This window comes from Oncorhynchus nerka, linkage group LG3 (genome assembly GCF_034236695.1).
Source record: "Oncorhynchus nerka isolate Pitt River linkage group LG3, Oner_Uvic_2.0, whole genome shotgun sequence".
In the NCBI taxonomy this organism is placed as follows: domain Eukaryota; kingdom Metazoa; phylum Chordata; class Actinopteri; order Salmoniformes; family Salmonidae; genus Oncorhynchus; species Oncorhynchus nerka.
Window position 1 is genome coordinate 73,338,585 of NC_088398.1, and position 6,000 is coordinate 73,344,584.

The following is a 6,000-nucleotide window of genomic DNA, read 5'->3' on the forward strand; positions in this document are numbered from 1 at the left end:
TAAATGGCGTACCAAGACTTGTTCCTTTGCTTACGGCCATACCAGCCTAAATATGCCCGATCTCGTCTGATCTCGGAAGCTAAGCAGGATCGGGCCTGGTTAGTACTTGGATGGGAGACTGCCTGGGAATACCAGGCGCTGCAAGCTTTTTGTCCACTAGGGTGTGCTCTTGCATGATTTCATCAGCAACACTGCTTTGTAGTAAGCATTTGATGCTGAATTTATTACGATCAAAGTTCCTTGTGCTGTCAGGGAGCCTTTGATTTATGAGACAAATAAGAATATCGTTACTGAATGCAGCTTGTGTGTGCTTGGTACTCCTTCGCCCTGTTCAAATGATCAAAGGAAATAATGCTGGTGAGGAGTGGAACTGGACTGATGTCTGATGGCCCTGTGTTTTCCATGGTGGAATTAGAACCCTTCTTTTACGGAGTAAATCAAAAGCACAAGAGAATGTGAGATGTTATCGATAATAAATCAATTGGTTTCATGCATTTGTCTGTGTGTGTGTGTGTGTCTGAATGTGATTGTATTTCGTCATATCGCATACATTTGTGATATCAGACAGGTTAAGATATTACAAAGTCATTGGTGATTTTTTTCTACAGTGTTGCATGATGGGAATCTCGTGCTTCACTGATATAGTCTAGTAAACAAAATAAACTACTTTTTCACCACTCTGCCTGCAAGTGCATTCCTAAACGGCATTTAACGCAGGTCGATGTGATGTGATATTATCAGAACACAAAGTGGTTACCGTCAGCCCAAAATGTTGGCACTGGAGAGAGTTGCCCTCCACTGATGTATTCAAGTCATACTTACCTGGCAAGGGAGATACTGTGATCAAGAAGGCAGTTCACCCAGGGCGAGGCTCAGCCATTGCACTCCGGCTGTGCTGACCCCTGCGAATTTCCCAAATGTGGAAATCTCGACTGCGTTCGCGCTCTCCCCTGATGTCTTGTTTAATGATAAACTGTTGCTTGGCGCCAGGCTTGAGGAAGACTTGAGTCTACTGACCGGGCTAATGAAGATCTTTCAAGTCAGTTGTGAAAGAGATGTTGTGGACCAATCGAAAGGTGGAAACATTTGTCTGTAGCCAAACATTGTTGGCATTTTGTGGAAACATCATGTTGCGAAATGATGCAGCCCCATTGCGCTTCCAATGTGAAATTGTCCATTCATGCACTACTCCTCCTTAGCACAGAACAATGCACTAGGATTTCAACATTCAGAGCTTTTGTGTATTTATTCTGGCTAGTAGGATAGCTGCATGGGAAACTGTTGCTCATGATGTATTTGTCAGGAGTCATTGTATTTGTCCGTTTTTTCTCACAAGGCTGAAATATATGCCCTCGCTTTGAAATGTTAGCAAGGTTTGTTTGTATTTCATCCAACTATCTGTGCTAAAAAGTGATGGCTACAGCATATGTAATTTCTTCCACTTTTTGAGTGACCCAAAGTTCAAGCTGCTTGTCTAATTGGTGAAAATGCAATGTCTGTTTATCAGACTCACTTTGACTTTAAATGGCGTACCAAGACTTGTTCCTTTGCTTACGGCCATACCAGCCTAAATATGCCCGATCTCGTCTGATCTCGGAAGCTAAGCAGGATCGGGCCTGGTTAGTACTTGGATGGGAGACTGCCTGGGAATACCAGGCGCTGCAAGCTTTTTGTCCACTAGGGTGTGCTCTTGCATGATTTCATCAGCAACACTGCTTTGTAGTAAGCATTTGATGCTGAATTTATTACGATCAAAGTTCCTTGTGCTGTCAGGGAGCCTTTGATTTATGAGACAAATAAGAATATCGTTACTGAATGCAGCTTGTGTGTGCTTGGTACTCCTTCGCCCTGTTCAAATGATCAAAGGAAATAATGCTGGTGAGGAGTGGAACTGGACTGATGTCTGATGGCCCTGTGTTTTCCATGGTGGAATTAGAACCCTTCTTTTACGGAGTAAATCAAAAGCACAAGAGAATGTGAGATGTTATCGATAATAAATCAATTGGTTTCATGCATTTGTCTGTGTGTGTGTGTGTGTCTGAATGTGATTGTATTTCGTCATATCGCATACATTTGTGATATCAGACAGGTTAAGATATTACAAAGTCATTGGTGATTTTTTTCTACAGTGTTGCATGATGGGAATCTCGTGCTTCACTGATATAGTCTAGTAAACAAAATAAACTACTTTTTCACCACTCTGCCTGCAAGTGCATTCCTAAACGGCATTTAACGCAGGTCGATGTGATGTGATATTATCAGAACACAAAGTGGTTACCGTCAGCCCAAAATGTTGGCACTGGAGAGAGTTGCCCTCCACTGATGTATTCAAGTCATACTTACCTGGCAAGGGAGATACTGTGATCAAGAAGGCAGTTCACCCAGGGCGAGGCTCAGCCATTGCACTCCGGCTGTGCTGACCCCTGCGAATTTCCCAAATGTGGAAATCTCGATTGCATAATTTATGGTAGTGGGGACTGCGTTCGCGCTCTCCCTGATGTCTTGTTTAATGATAAACTGTTGCTTGCGCCAGGCTTGAGGAAGACTTGAGTCTACTGACCGGGCTAATGAAGATCTTTCAAGTCAGTTGTGAAAGAGATGTTGTGGACCAATCGAAAGGTGGAAACATTTGTCTGTAGCCAAACATTGTTGGCATTTTGTGGAAACATCATGTTGCGAAATGATGCAGCCCCATTGCGCTTCCAATGTGAAATTGTCCATTCATGCACTACTCCTCCTTAGCACAGAACAATGCACTAGGATTTCAACATTCAGAGCTTTTGTGTATTTATTCTGGCTAGTAGGATAGCTGCATGGGAAACTGTTGCTCATGATGTATTTGTCAGGAGTCATTGTATTTGTCCGTTTTTTCTCACAAGGCTGAAATATATGCCCTCGCTTTGAAATGTTAGCAAGGTTTGTTTGTATTTCATCCAACTATCTGTGCTAAAAAGTGATGGCTACAGCATATGTAATTTCTTCCACTTTTTGAGTGACCCAAAGTTCAAGCTGCTTGTCTAATTGGTGAAAATGCAATGTCTGTTTATCAGACTCACTTTGACTTTAAATGGCGTACCAAGACTTGTTCCTTTGCTTACGGCCATACCAGCCTAAATATGCCCGATCTCGTCTGATCTCGGAAGCTAAGCAGGATCGGGCCTGGTTAGTACTTGGATGGGAGACTGCCTGGGAATACCAGGCGCTGCAAGCTTTTTGTCCACTAGGGTGTGCTCTTGCATGATTTCATCAGCAACACTGCTTTGTAGTAAGCATTTGATGCTGAATTTATTACGATCAAAGTTCCTTGTGCTGTCAGGGAGCCTTTGATTTATGAGACAAATAAGAATATCGTTACTGAATGCAGCTTGTGTGTGCTTGGTACTCCTTCGCCCTGTTCAAATGATCAAAGGAAATAATGCTGGTGAGGAGTGGAACTGGACTGATGTCTGATGGCCCTGTGTTTTCCATGGTGGAATTAGAACCCTTCTTTTACGGAGTAAATCAAAAGCACAAGAGAATGTGAGATGTTATCGATAATAAATCAATTGGTTTCATGCATTTGTCTGTGTGTGTGTGTGTGTCTGAATGTGATTGTATTTCGTCATATCGCATACATTTGTGATATCAGACAGGTTAAGATATTACAAAGTCATTGGTGATTTTTTTTCTACAGTGTTGCATGATGGGAATCTCGTGCTTCACTGATATAGTCTAGTAAACAAAATAAACTACTTTTTCACCACTCTGCCTGCAAGTGCATTCCTAAACGGCATTTAACGCAGGTCGATGTGATGTGATATTATCAGAACACAAAGTGGTTACCGTCAGCCCAAAATGTTGGCACTGGAGAGAGTTGCCCTCCACTGATGTATTCAAGTCATACTTACCTGGCAAGGGAGATACTGTGATCAAGAAGGCAGTTCACCCAGGGCGAGGCTCAGCCATTGCACTCCGGCTGTGCTGACCCCTGCGAATTTCCCAAATGTGGAAATCTCGATTGCATAATTCGCTCTCCCCTGATGTCTTGTTTAATGATAAACTGTTGCTTGGCGCCAGGCTTGAGGAAGACTTGAGTCAACTGACCGGGCTTATGAAGATCTTTCAAGTCAGTTGTGAAAGAGATGTTGTGGACCAATCGAAAGGTGGAAACATTTGTCTGTAGCCAAACATTGTTGGCATTTTGTGGAAACATCATGTTGCGAAATGATGCAGCCCCATTGCGCTTCCAATGTGAAATTGTCCATTCATGCACTACTCCTCCTTAGCACAGAACAATGCACTAGGATTTCAACATTCAGAGCTTTTGTGTATTTATTCTGGCTAGTAGGATAGCTGCATGGGAAACTGTTGCTCATGATGTATTTGTCAGGAGTCATTGTATTTGTCCGTTTTTTTCTCACAAGGCTGAAATATATGCCCTCGCTTTGAAATGTTAGCAAGGTTTGTTTGTATTTCATCCAACTATCTGTGCTAAAAAGTGATGGCTACAGCATATGTAATTTCTTCCACTTTTTGAGTGACCCAAAGTTCAAGCTGCTTGTCTAATTGGTGAAAATGCAATGTCTGTTTATCAGACTCACTTTGACTTTAAATGGCGTACCAAGACTTGTTCCTTTGCTTACGGCCATACCAGCCTAAATATGCCCGATCTCGTCTGATCTCGGAAGCTAAGCAGGATCGGGCCTGGTTAGTACTTGGATGGGAGACTGCCTGGGAATACCAGGCGCTGCAAGCTTTTTGTCCACTAGGGTGTGCTCTTGCATGATTTCATCAGCAACACTGCTTTGTAGTAAGCATTTGATGCTGAATTTATTACGATCAAAGTTCCTTGTGCTGTCAGGGAGCCTTTGATTTATGAGACAAATAAGAATATCGTTACTGAATGCAGCTTGTGTGTGCTTGGTACTCCTTCGCCCTGTTCAAATGATCAAAGGAAATAATGCTGGTGAGGAGTGGAACTGGACTGATGTCTGATGGCCCTGTGTTTTCCATGGTGGAATTAGAACCCTTCTTTTACGGAGTAAATCAAAAGCACAAGAGAATGTGAGATGTTATCGATAATAAATCAATTGGTTTCATGCATTTGTCTGTGTGTGTGTGTGTGTCTGAATGTGATTGTATTTCGTCATATCGCATACATTTGTGATATCAGACAGGTTAAGATATTACAAAGTCATTGGTGATTTTTTTTCTACAGTGTTGCATGATGGGAATCTCGTGCTTCACTGATATAGTCTAGTAAACAAAATAAACTACTTTTTCACCACTCTGCCTGCAAGTGCATTCCTAAACGGCATTTAACGCAGGTCGATGTGATGTGATATTATCAGAACACAAAGTGGTTACCGTCAGCCCAAAATGTTGGCACTGGAGAGAGTTGCCCTCCACTGATGTATTCAAGTCATACTTACCTGGCAAGGGAGATACTGTGATCAAGAAGGCAGTTCACCCAGGGCGAGGCTCAGCCATTGCACTCCGGCTGTGCTGACCCCTGCGAATTTCCCAAATGTGGAAATCTCGATTGCATAATTTATGGTAGTGGGGGACTGCGTTCGCGCTCTCCCCTGATGTCTTGTTTAATGATAAACTGTTGCTTGGCGCCAGGCTTGAGGAAGACTTGAGTCTACTGACCGGGCTAATGAAGATCTTTCAAGTCAGTTGTGAAAGAGATGTTGTGGACCAATCGAAAGGTGGAAACATTTGTCTGTAGCCAAACATTGTTGGCATTTTGTGGAAACATCATGTTGCGAAATGATGCAGCCCCATTGCGCTTCCAATGTGAAATTGTCCATTCATGCACTACTCCTCCTTAGCACAGAACAATGCACTAGGATTTCAACATTCAGAGCTTTTGTGTATTTATTCTGGCTAGTAGGATAGCTGCATGGGAAACTGTTGCTCATGATGTATTTGTCAGGAGTCATTGTATTTGTCCGTTTTTTTCTCACAAGGCTGAAATATATGCCCTCGCTTTGAAATGTTAGCAAGGTTTGTTTGTAT

The 6,000-nt window shown here is 42.6% G+C and overlaps 7 non-coding genes and 1 pseudogene across 7 annotated transcripts; all 8 read left to right on the forward strand.

The window, feature by feature from the left end:
* The first annotated feature begins 28 nt into the window (after window positions 1-28).
* Window positions 29-147, forward strand: LOC135570462 (5S ribosomal RNA). Its single transcript, XR_010463532.1, has one exon. It is a non-coding gene; the product is annotated as a 5S ribosomal RNA (ribosomal RNA).
* Window positions 148-814: 667 nt separating this feature from the next.
* LOC135570550 (U1 spliceosomal RNA) lies at window positions 815-940 on the forward strand (annotated as a pseudogene).
* Window positions 941-1,549: 609 nt separating this feature from the next.
* Window positions 1,550-1,668, forward strand: LOC135570465 (5S ribosomal RNA). Its single transcript, XR_010463534.1, has one exon. It is a non-coding gene; the product is annotated as a 5S ribosomal RNA (ribosomal RNA).
* Window positions 1,669-2,335: 667 nt separating this feature from the next.
* Window positions 2,336-2,497, forward strand: LOC135570488 (U1 spliceosomal RNA). Its single transcript, XR_010463547.1, has one exon. It is a non-coding gene; the product is annotated as a U1 spliceosomal RNA (small nuclear RNA).
* A 595-nt stretch (window positions 2,498-3,092) lies between these two features.
* LOC135570467 (5S ribosomal RNA) lies at window positions 3,093-3,211 on the forward strand. Its single transcript, XR_010463535.1, has one exon. It is a non-coding gene; the product is annotated as a 5S ribosomal RNA (ribosomal RNA).
* Window positions 3,212-3,879: 668 nt separating this feature from the next.
* Window positions 3,880-4,043, forward strand: LOC135570496 (U1 spliceosomal RNA). The gene has a single exon (XR_010463553.1). It is a non-coding gene; the product is annotated as a U1 spliceosomal RNA (small nuclear RNA).
* A 573-nt stretch (window positions 4,044-4,616) lies between these two features.
* Window positions 4,617-4,735, forward strand: LOC135570468 (5S ribosomal RNA). The gene has a single exon (XR_010463536.1). It is a non-coding gene; the product is annotated as a 5S ribosomal RNA (ribosomal RNA).
* A 668-nt stretch (window positions 4,736-5,403) lies between these two features.
* LOC135570480 (U1 spliceosomal RNA) lies at window positions 5,404-5,567 on the forward strand. Its single transcript, XR_010463541.1, has one exon. It is a non-coding gene; the product is annotated as a U1 spliceosomal RNA (small nuclear RNA).
* The last annotated feature ends 433 nt before the right edge of the window (window positions 5,568-6,000 follow it).